Source organism: Charadrius vociferus, unplaced genomic scaffold (assembly GCF_000708025.1).
Source record: "Charadrius vociferus isolate BGI_N301 unplaced genomic scaffold, ASM70802v2 scaffold450, whole genome shotgun sequence".
Lineage (NCBI taxonomy): Eukaryota > Metazoa > Chordata > Aves > Charadriiformes > Charadriidae > Charadrius > Charadrius vociferus.
The window spans coordinates 44,466-54,248 of NW_009646931.1; positions in this window are offsets into that span (position 1 = coordinate 44,466).

The following is a 9,783-nucleotide window of genomic DNA, read 5'->3' on the forward strand; positions in this document are numbered from 1 at the left end:
TGCGGCGCGGCGGGGGAGGAGGGCGCTGGTGGCCTCCCGGCGCCTCTGGCGGTCTCCCCGCGGGCTAACCGTCCCCTTGCGGGCAGGGTGGCTGGGGAACTCGGGGCAGTGCATCCCCATGCTGTCTTCACGTAGCCCCAGGAGCAACGCTACTGCTTGCCGCCTCACCAAAAAAAACACCAAATAAAACCCAGACACCTCAGCAGAGCATCTGTGGAGGAGGCCCTGATTTCACTACTCCTTGTAGAATGTGAATTAATTTACCAAATGGCTCCTCACGTTGGCACAAGCAGAGGGGGACTTAATGTGCCAATGGATGTTGCTTTGAAGAGCAGCAAGCAGATGTGTGACGGGAGCACTTCTGTGAGTGACACAGGGATCGATCGATTCCCTTTGTCTCTGGTTTCTCAGTACGTATACTGTGCATGTAACTATGGCTACCGAGCAGTGATAACTCCCTGGCCTATCACTCCTTTTTCTGAGGGAAATTACCACAAAGGGCTTCTGCGAGAAGTTCCCAAGACATCCGCCACAGAGCTGGAGGTCAGCATGGCCGGCGGCACAGGGCGCTCTGCGCAGGCTGGCTGCTCCCCACGGGCCCTGCACGTCCCACGGGCCCTGCATGTGGGTGCTGCTGCGGTGCTGGTGGTGACTGGTGCTGGGCTGGGCTGCTGCTTTTGGTGGGCTGGAGAATTGATCCTTATGAAAAGGAGCAGGTCACATCATTATTTTGTTTCTGTTACAGAAATTTGATAGCAAGTCCTGTTAAGATTACATATTTAGTATCCTGCCAGGCTTTTTTTTTTTTTTTTTTAATGTAGACAGGTAGGACTGGTAGGGACCCATTGGGTTGTTGGATAACACCCCTGTGAAATCAGAGGCAACCAAGCCCTGTGGTCCCAAAGGAAAACAAAACAACTCCCACTCCAACAGCCTCTTCTGACCTTACTGAGTATAAATTGCTTCTTTTCTAGGCTGAATTTGAGTTGATGATCAAGACGTACCAACCTCTCTTTAATCCTGGTAGGAGTGTCTAATGTAAGGTTTAATACGCCTTGCCATGAAAACAAACTGTGCTGAGGCAGTTGTAAAGTGTAACTGTAGAACAGGCTTCTTAGCTAGATAACCTTACTGAAAACATGGAAAAACATTAGCCATTTTGTCATTTAAATGATCATAACTAGGCTTTGGGGTTAGTAGTGCTGGTAGGGTGACTATTTGTCATACTTATGAGAATCATTGAATAATTTAGTTTGGAAGGGACTTCTGGAGCTCGCCTGGTTCAAACTTCTCCAAGCAGGTCCACCTTCAAAGCTTGAATGGGTTGTTCATGGTCTTGTCAAGTTGAGTTTGCAATATCGTCAAGGAGAAGATTTTTTTTTTTTTTTGTGGCATAATCTGCAGAGGAATTGTTTTACAGGCTTGATCTTAGAAACAACTATTAATTTACTTTATGGACATAGATTTTTTTTCAGAAACAGGCTCTAAAATTGCATTCCCAGAGCCACATCTGCATGCTAGAATAAATTCTCAGATCTCAGATGGTCTGGGTTTTTTTTTGTAATAGAGGGGGAAGATGTTACATCTTAAATGCTTGTTGATGCTGTCCTCAAAAGCAGAACTGCCTGCTGTGCAGATCAGAAGCCGTGGGAGCAAGCCTGAGAACATCCAGAGAAATAACAACCTACCAGTCATAGTCACAAATGCTGTTTGCAGGCAACTGCTTTATCAGAATGTCTGAGGGTTGGTGTCCAGTGGGACATTGACATAGGCAAAATGATGAAAATAATTTTTGTCAATAGAAGATCTGCAGCTGATATACAAGTGGGGAAGGGACACACTGCCAAATATGTCATGAAAACAAATACTGGTAGGGAAAAGGGTGCTCCTGTCGTCTCCCAGGAAACTCAGTACATGCTGCTCATGTTTTCTAGTTCACTTTCTTGGCTTTACTGACTGATTTTTATGAAATTCATTACACACTTTCAGTTGTCCTGGTAAACTGCAGCACCCCAAAAAATTGTTTGAAAGGTTTGGTACTTAAGAAAATCCCAAGTTTAATAAAGTTATTTGGTAGAGAAGACTAGATCAGTGTTTTAGTCAAAGTGAAATGTCACAGCAGTAAGTGCTTGTCTTAGACCCAGGAAAAGGTGCACAATCACTGCTGATTGCTATAAAAATAAAAAAAAAAACCCAAAATCTCTGAGTGGTGAGGATTTTAATGCACAGTAAACAACAGTGTATTACACAGGCTGTTTTTTGTGTTCATTATTTAGTGGTGGTTTTATTTTATAGATTACATTTGCAGGAAGACAGGGAATGAAGACGGAAATCCAATTCTCATGATTAGGCAAAAATGTTGCCCTGTGGCTATATGTTATATTTGCAATAACTGTATGCTGAATGACCCATATGTAAATATGTCACTTAACCACTGGGAAGGTGATTGCTATGAGCAGACTGGGAAAAAATGCAGAAAAAACACTTTGTGGGAAAAATGTATGACAGATTTTGACATAGAAATACATGGAACAAAAACCTGTAAGACGGGTAGAACATTTAACTTATAATAGGTTTAGGAGTCAGCAAATATTCTTTTGTTTTAGCTTTGAAAATATTGCTGCTAAACTAGTAAGCAGTTTAGTACTGCAAACTTCCAAAATATGAGAGTTTTTCTATAGTTCATTTAGAGTTCATTCTATTTTTTTGTCCTTTTAATGGGGTAGTAACTTCTTGAGCAAGACAGTTCAGGAGTCTGGTGGTCACTGAAAAATCGTCTGACGTCCACTGTGTATTAGGCAAGTAGGGAAGTCTTTTCTGGCAGAAACCAGCAGGTAGCTAGATGATGATGTATTAATACAGTGCAACCTACAGAGGGTTCCTAGGACAAATGGAAAACACGAACGCCTTTTCTTGCTATTACGAGCATCTCTGTAAGAGAAACTTCTGTACCAAATACCTGTGACATGGCTGTCCTAGCCATGTTTTCTATTCTATTTCTCACAAACAGCATCATCTGCATACGTTAAAAATCTCATGTTAGGCATAGGCTTGAGTAATGATCTTCATGTTATTACATTTTGATGGTCTTTAATACCCTTCCTTACAACCCCAGCCACATCAAAGCAATGTGTCAGCTGCATTTACAGAGTTAAGGTTTGTAAGATTCAACGCAGTTTACAAAATGATTGTTTTCCTCTTATTCTGAAGAGCAGATGGAAAGAAGAGCATAGCTTTTAAACTGCTCTAGGCTGCTAGGGCACTCATCACAGTGTTTAACATGCTACAGTGTCAGGCTGCAGAGTGGCTTAGTACGATAGGGGGGATAAATTGTGCTATCATGCCTCTTGAACATCAGCATACTGTTTGCTATGTTGTATTCCTCTTGCTAAAAGGATTTATTTTGCTGATTTAGGAGATGAAAGCTGTCTGTCAGGAGGGATTTTTGGTATATATGCACCCATTTCTGTTGCTTTCTCCAAAATGTTTTATATTTGTCCAAAGGGTGAAAAAAAACCAAATATACACAAATACATGTTTATTAAGTAGGTTGATATACTAGAACATATCTAAATATAGATATTTAAATATATAAATAAATATATATGTGTGTATTAGGCAAATATATCAATTAAAACAGTATCTGTAGCCATTAAAGTAACCTCAGTAAATATAGTTGATTGCATGTTACCATCACTCATGCAAGTTTGCTACCTAAGTCTTCGGGTGGGAGGTTTTAGAAAAAAAAAAGACTACATATGCACCTTATCCTCATAATTGGAGCCATCAAACAACATAAAAGGCCACTTAGTTTCAGCATGTGCTTGAGCTGTTACTTTGTTCAGAAAGAGAATAGAAATGTTCTTCCACAAAGTATTTTTTTCCTCTGTACTTGTGCCTTCTTTCATGGCAAAGGATGACCTAATCTTTGCTTTATAGTTTCAGTAATTGAAAAAATAATGGCTTAGCATTAGTGTTTATGGTATGTATCAAAATACAAGTTTATTTGTAGTAGGAAGTTGGTAGGCAGTAAATTTCTGAGGTTGCTTGTACGAATTTCATATTCTTGTAGTCTCAACAGGAGTGTACTGTGATGCAGGATGAACTGACAAAAAAGGAAAGTAAACACTATGTAAATTGGAAATGAAATCTCCTAAAATGCGTATAATTCTGTGACCCTGTAAAAGTCTGGATTTTGTAACGTCCTAGAAGGAGTCATTAGGGTCAGATCTAAAAATCACACAATCATCTTCTGTGTTAGCTGTGCCACATGCTCAACTTAAAATGGCTTTGGTTTGCTTTCTGAAATAACTTTCTAAATTACTACAGATGGAAAACCAGCTCACTGTATCATGCTGTCTACAAGTCTTTGTCTGGAATAGCCTGTGTTTGTCTGCAGCATAACTTTTTATAAAATGTTTAGCCATATGGTATTGAAGGTAGACAGCATGTTCCAGCATTTTGTTGCATAGACAGACTGGTACGTGCTGTTTCCAAGAGGAAAAAAGCCCCTCATATGTCATTAGAGCCTAAGAGACCTTTGGAGCCATTTAGCTTGTCAGAACAGTATTTTTGTTTTAAAAGTCTCAACCGTTACCCAAGCAGGAGTGAAAACATTAATTTGTAGTGCAGCTTGTTTGTTTTTTGTCTGAGAGAGATGCTCATTTATGTTGACCTTGTTTAAATTTTCTCAAGCATATACATAAACATGCCTAAACAGAAATCACATACCAGACTAAATAATTTAACTACACTAATACAAAACTTTAATCTATGCTACAGGGAAGAAAGTGCCTACCTGCACACAGGCAGATTCAGATATTCTTATGCCCTGAGTTCATCAGTAGTCAAGTATTCTTCATTAGAGTGTACCAATATCATCCACTTGGAGTTGGTTTCAGAGAGAACATAATTATGCAAATATAGAACGTTGATTTTGATTACTTGCTTCTGTAAAACTTGAAGTCACTAGAATAATCTTCTCCTCAAATTTTTTCACTTTATGAATTACTATTTATACTGCAGCCATGTCAGCATTCCAACCATGCCAAAGCTCTGTCCTGCAAGCCACAGTGCGAGCTTACAAAAAACATTCTTTGCTTGGAAGCATTTAACAGATAGGTATTCTATCCAATATAAATAGGATATGAAAAAGAAGACTGATGAACCTTAGCGATGAAGAGCAATAGAGAAAGAAGGACGAAGTCAAGAGAAGTAATTGTGTTGCTTCCACTGGCTTCCTAAGCAACCTAGCCTGCATTCCTTTGCTTTCCCATTTACATCAGATTTGTCTTTCTGTTGACATACTGACGGGTCAAACTGTTATAATTTCAATGTTAAGCACAATTATAACAATTATATTATTAAAATTTATTTGTAATTCTGGATCTCTTGTACTTTTAAAGTAATGTTGAAATTTGACATAGTTTTCTTGTGCTCCTAAAAAAATCAGGGTGGTATTGAGTGTTTGAACCAGACAAATGTGTGCATAAGTGTCAGATTGGCAAGGAGTGTATTTTCTTAAATACATCTAGTACAGCATGAGAAGATACTGCTTTGTTAGCGACTACATTTTCCAGAGGTTATCAAATGTTGCCTAATTGATCCTATCTGAAGGAGTCGATTTGGACAGTAGTTTGTTTGTTTTCTTTTGTTTCTTACTTTTCCCTCCTTTGACTGTTAGCCTTTATTCTATGGAAGTTAAACAGTTGGAGGTAGTCTTGTGAGAAAGGAATGCTTGTGTCTAAAGCGTCGTTTGCTATGCTGTGGAAACAGGATGACAGCTTGTAAAGACCTATGCTTCTATTTTCCTGTATTCCTGTTTGTGACAGTGCTCAACTCTCCGTGCCAGGCTAAAAAGACACATTTTGCTTCTAGTTGTTTAATACATTCCCTAATGAATTAAATTCAGAAGGTTGTTATAGTTGATTGATTGGTGATTAGTAGAAATCAGTTAATTAATACTAATCACATTCTGAAGAAAGTGATACAACTTTGCCATTATTTATGCCATACAAGCAAGAGACTTTGTGTTTCTAGAGGTTTTCATAAAGTAGGTCATTCTTTGGCTAGTCTGCCCTGGTAGTCTTACTACCACTTCAAATTGTATGAACTACATTTGAGTAAAATTTTGCATTTTTAAATACTGTAGGTTTACAAATCTAATTGCAGTTGACACAGGTCCTTGCCCAAAGTTGTACATTCTTTGGCTCAGGAAATTTCACTGAAGAGTTTTCATGGTGTTTCAAGGTGCTAGCAAATCTTTCTGATTCCGTCAAAAAATATGCCATGACAAAGAAAGAATTCTAACACATAAGTAAAAACTAAGCTTAAGGAATCCCACACAGCTAGGCCACAGATGGAGGACAAGGTGCTTATAAAGATCTTAACATCTCTGGGTAACAAGCATACAGCACTCAGACAGCTGTTGAAGAAGGTTTGGACCCGCTCATTTGGTAGCACAGTTTTGCGAGGAATCATGTTGTCTTTGGTAACTTTCCAAGCTTGTGCCTTATTCCTCCAAGGAAAGTACATTTAGTTGGCTCACAAAATTAGTTCCTGAAGAAGTTTTCCATTCAGAAGGGCAAGGTTGGTATTTCCTTTGTTTGTAACTTGAGATTGTAGCACTGTAAGAGCTACTTAGATAGCTGCTGTGAAACAGATCAGAAAATTTAACCTCTTTCTTCTCATATGAGAAAGTTAGCTGACACTGTGTGGTCCTATATATCTTGCTGGTATAATATCATAAGGTTTCATATGCAAGTGAAAAATATATAAAATATATGTTCTGTTAATTTTACTACTGAAGAAAAAAGTGTGAAGAATCAGTTTCCTGGCATGTCTAGGCCTCAGGTGTGTTTTATGGAACAGATTTTATTTCCTTCAGCATGAGCTCAAAAGCAGACCAAGGACAGTAGTGGAAGCATCATTTATAGCATCTGTGGTGGGAAGCTACAGAAAGCTGTCAGATCTTCAACTTTGCTTTTACTCCCACTAAGCCTTCTGCAGATTTTTATTCCTTCCAGTTTGGAAGAGGGGAGTTCAGCTATGTTCTCTCACAATTTGCAACATGATATGGAATAACCCTCTGCTTTCTCAGACTAATTTCAAGAAGCTAATGTATCATTAGTCAGCTAAATCTCATATATTAGGATAAAGAAGTTCATATTATGCAAAAGAAATACCAAAGCCCGTGGCAAAAAAATGAAACCTGTCAAACATTTGTGTCCATTTACTAGATGCATCAATTTTAATAGCTGCATCTGCTTTCATTACAACTACTGACTATAGTTGTTGTCACCCACGCCACTCCTACAGCTCCACCTACAGCTAATTACCCTGCGCGTTTCTGAGTCTTGGCAGCTGCTCCACTGTGCCTGGTTCTCTAACAGCACTGTTACTGTTTCTCTTCCCTTCCATCTGTTTCTGAATGTTGCCTACTGTAATAGCCCTGATTAGGGAAGGTGAGGAAATGCTTGCTGAATACAGTTATGCCACAGTTTTTAAGTAATATACAAATCATGGAAATGGATTTGTGCTACATCTTGCTTCTGCGTGGCCTGAGGGTGTGGTTTCTATGGCAGTTGAAGTACTGACTATGTGTGCAATTAATAACAGTCAGTCAAAAAGAAAAATTTGTACTGTAAAATTATATTTAATCAGGAGTTCCAAGACAGAAATACATCCACTGGTATCTCCTCAAAGTCAATTGGCTATAAAAGCTGGTTAAATTCTTACCAACGTCACAGGCTTGGTGAACTAGGATATTCTGAATTAGAACTGAAAAATGTGTAATGAAAGTTCTGTTCTGTAGTGTTTACCTCTTTCCCCATCCCCAAATTTGCATCGCTTCTTTAATAAAAATAACAACATGCTTTAAGCTTTTTCTCCCTTTTCATCTCAAATCGGGCAATCTGAATCAGGCACTCCTTTGTATAGGGTGTCTGCTAATAAGCCCCTGAGATAGCACATCTCAGTGTGGGAAAACCAGGTTGCCTGTGCCTACATCATACGGTTTTAAGTTTTTCTTTGAACCAGAGCCTTATTTCCTATTCTTATAATTGCTGATGCATAAATAGTTGTATATATTAAGCTGTGAATGACAGTAAGAGTGTTCCCAACATAGATTGCCATCATTAACTTGAAGCATTTCTAAAAGCACATTTTTTTCTTCCCATTCTCCTCCCGATCCCACTTGGGGGAAAAGGAGTGAGCAAGAGGCTGTGTGGTTTTTTTGTTGCCAGCTGGGGCTAAGCCATAACAGCATGGAAAGTCTACAGAACACTCATCTTTTCTTTAATGCTCCTACTATTTTGAAATACAAAACACACCTTTGATAATGCTAATTTTCATTCAGAAAGAGTGAACAGCTCTCATAATCTGCTGATCTCACCTCCTGTATCATAAGTCAGGAAAAATATTTCAACTCAAGTAGTAAAGAACAGAAGTGTAAGTCATTATGTTTGACAAAATTATTTCTTATCTTAATGGAAACTGGTATAGATGGTGCTGTTTCAGTTTCTTGTAACAGTAACTTGAAGCCTTGGAAATACACATTGTCTTTGATGAAAAAGAGGCTCAAAACCAAACTCTTCCAGCCTGAGGTGTGCTTCTTGATGACACCAAAAGGCATCCAGCAGAGCAACTTGAGTCCTCCTTGCTTTTTAGAACCAACATAGTTTTCGAATACAGATATTCATATAAACTAGCCTCTGCCAGGCAATATATGAGTAAAATGTCATTCCAAGAACAGGAACAAGTGCATCCAGTTTACATGCCAAAAGCTTCAATGCAGTGAAAGTCACTGGTTTAACCACCAAAATACTCCTTGCTTACAGTGTCCCTCTGTGATGTCTGTTTCTTTTCACCTTGTACATTTTAGCTATTGATTAAACTTGGAAAATACAATTTTAATAGGCATTTCTGAAAGAATAAATCCTGTCACTTTTACATTGATGCACATCTGGCATTGGGCAATATGTAGCATTATTTCTCAATGCGAATAAGAGAGAAGATAAAAATATACTGGTCCAGAGGCTCTTTCTGTAGAGCACAGATGTATTTTCCCTCACTCCAAAGAAAAGGTGAAAGTAAAAAACCATGTTGCTTTGCAACTGTGTAATATAAGCTTTTTTGTATCTGGCAAGTGCATCATATCTTGAAATAATAGGTTGCTGTGTTTTGTAGGGGAACAGCAGATTGCCAGTATAAAACATAAAATTCAGAGACAATTGCAAGTCTGACACTTGGATTTCTCTTCTAAACACCCACATGTGAACTGTACACAGACTGCAGTCATTAGGCATGTGATTACTTGAGCTGTACTGCTGCTGGAGATGGGAAGGAGCTCAAGCTGTCTTTTCACAGTGCTCATCTGGGACTTTGCTCAATCAGTTTAACTCATTAATCAACAGAAGGTAACTTCTGATACATTGCTTTCATAATTTGCTTGGGTTTTAGAAAGTTGGCAGAGAGCACTGGAACTGGCACAGGTGAGAGTCGTGGGAGCTGGAGTTCCCCACATGGCAGGGGTGAACCACTGTCTTTAAGTGCAGCTGTGAATTGTCCAACTCCTACTGGAGCTCAGGTATTTTTAGAGCCTTATAAATGGCATAAGCCTTCTGAAGCTTAGTTCTTCAAGCAGGAGGTGTAAGCAAGCATCATGATATTTCATTTGCATTGAGTTCTACAGAAGATTTTTCTGCAGAGTATAAACCATAAGAGAACACCAATGCCCCTCTCTGGCTTACCTTGTCCTATGGTTAAGCTAAGGTGAAATTCACA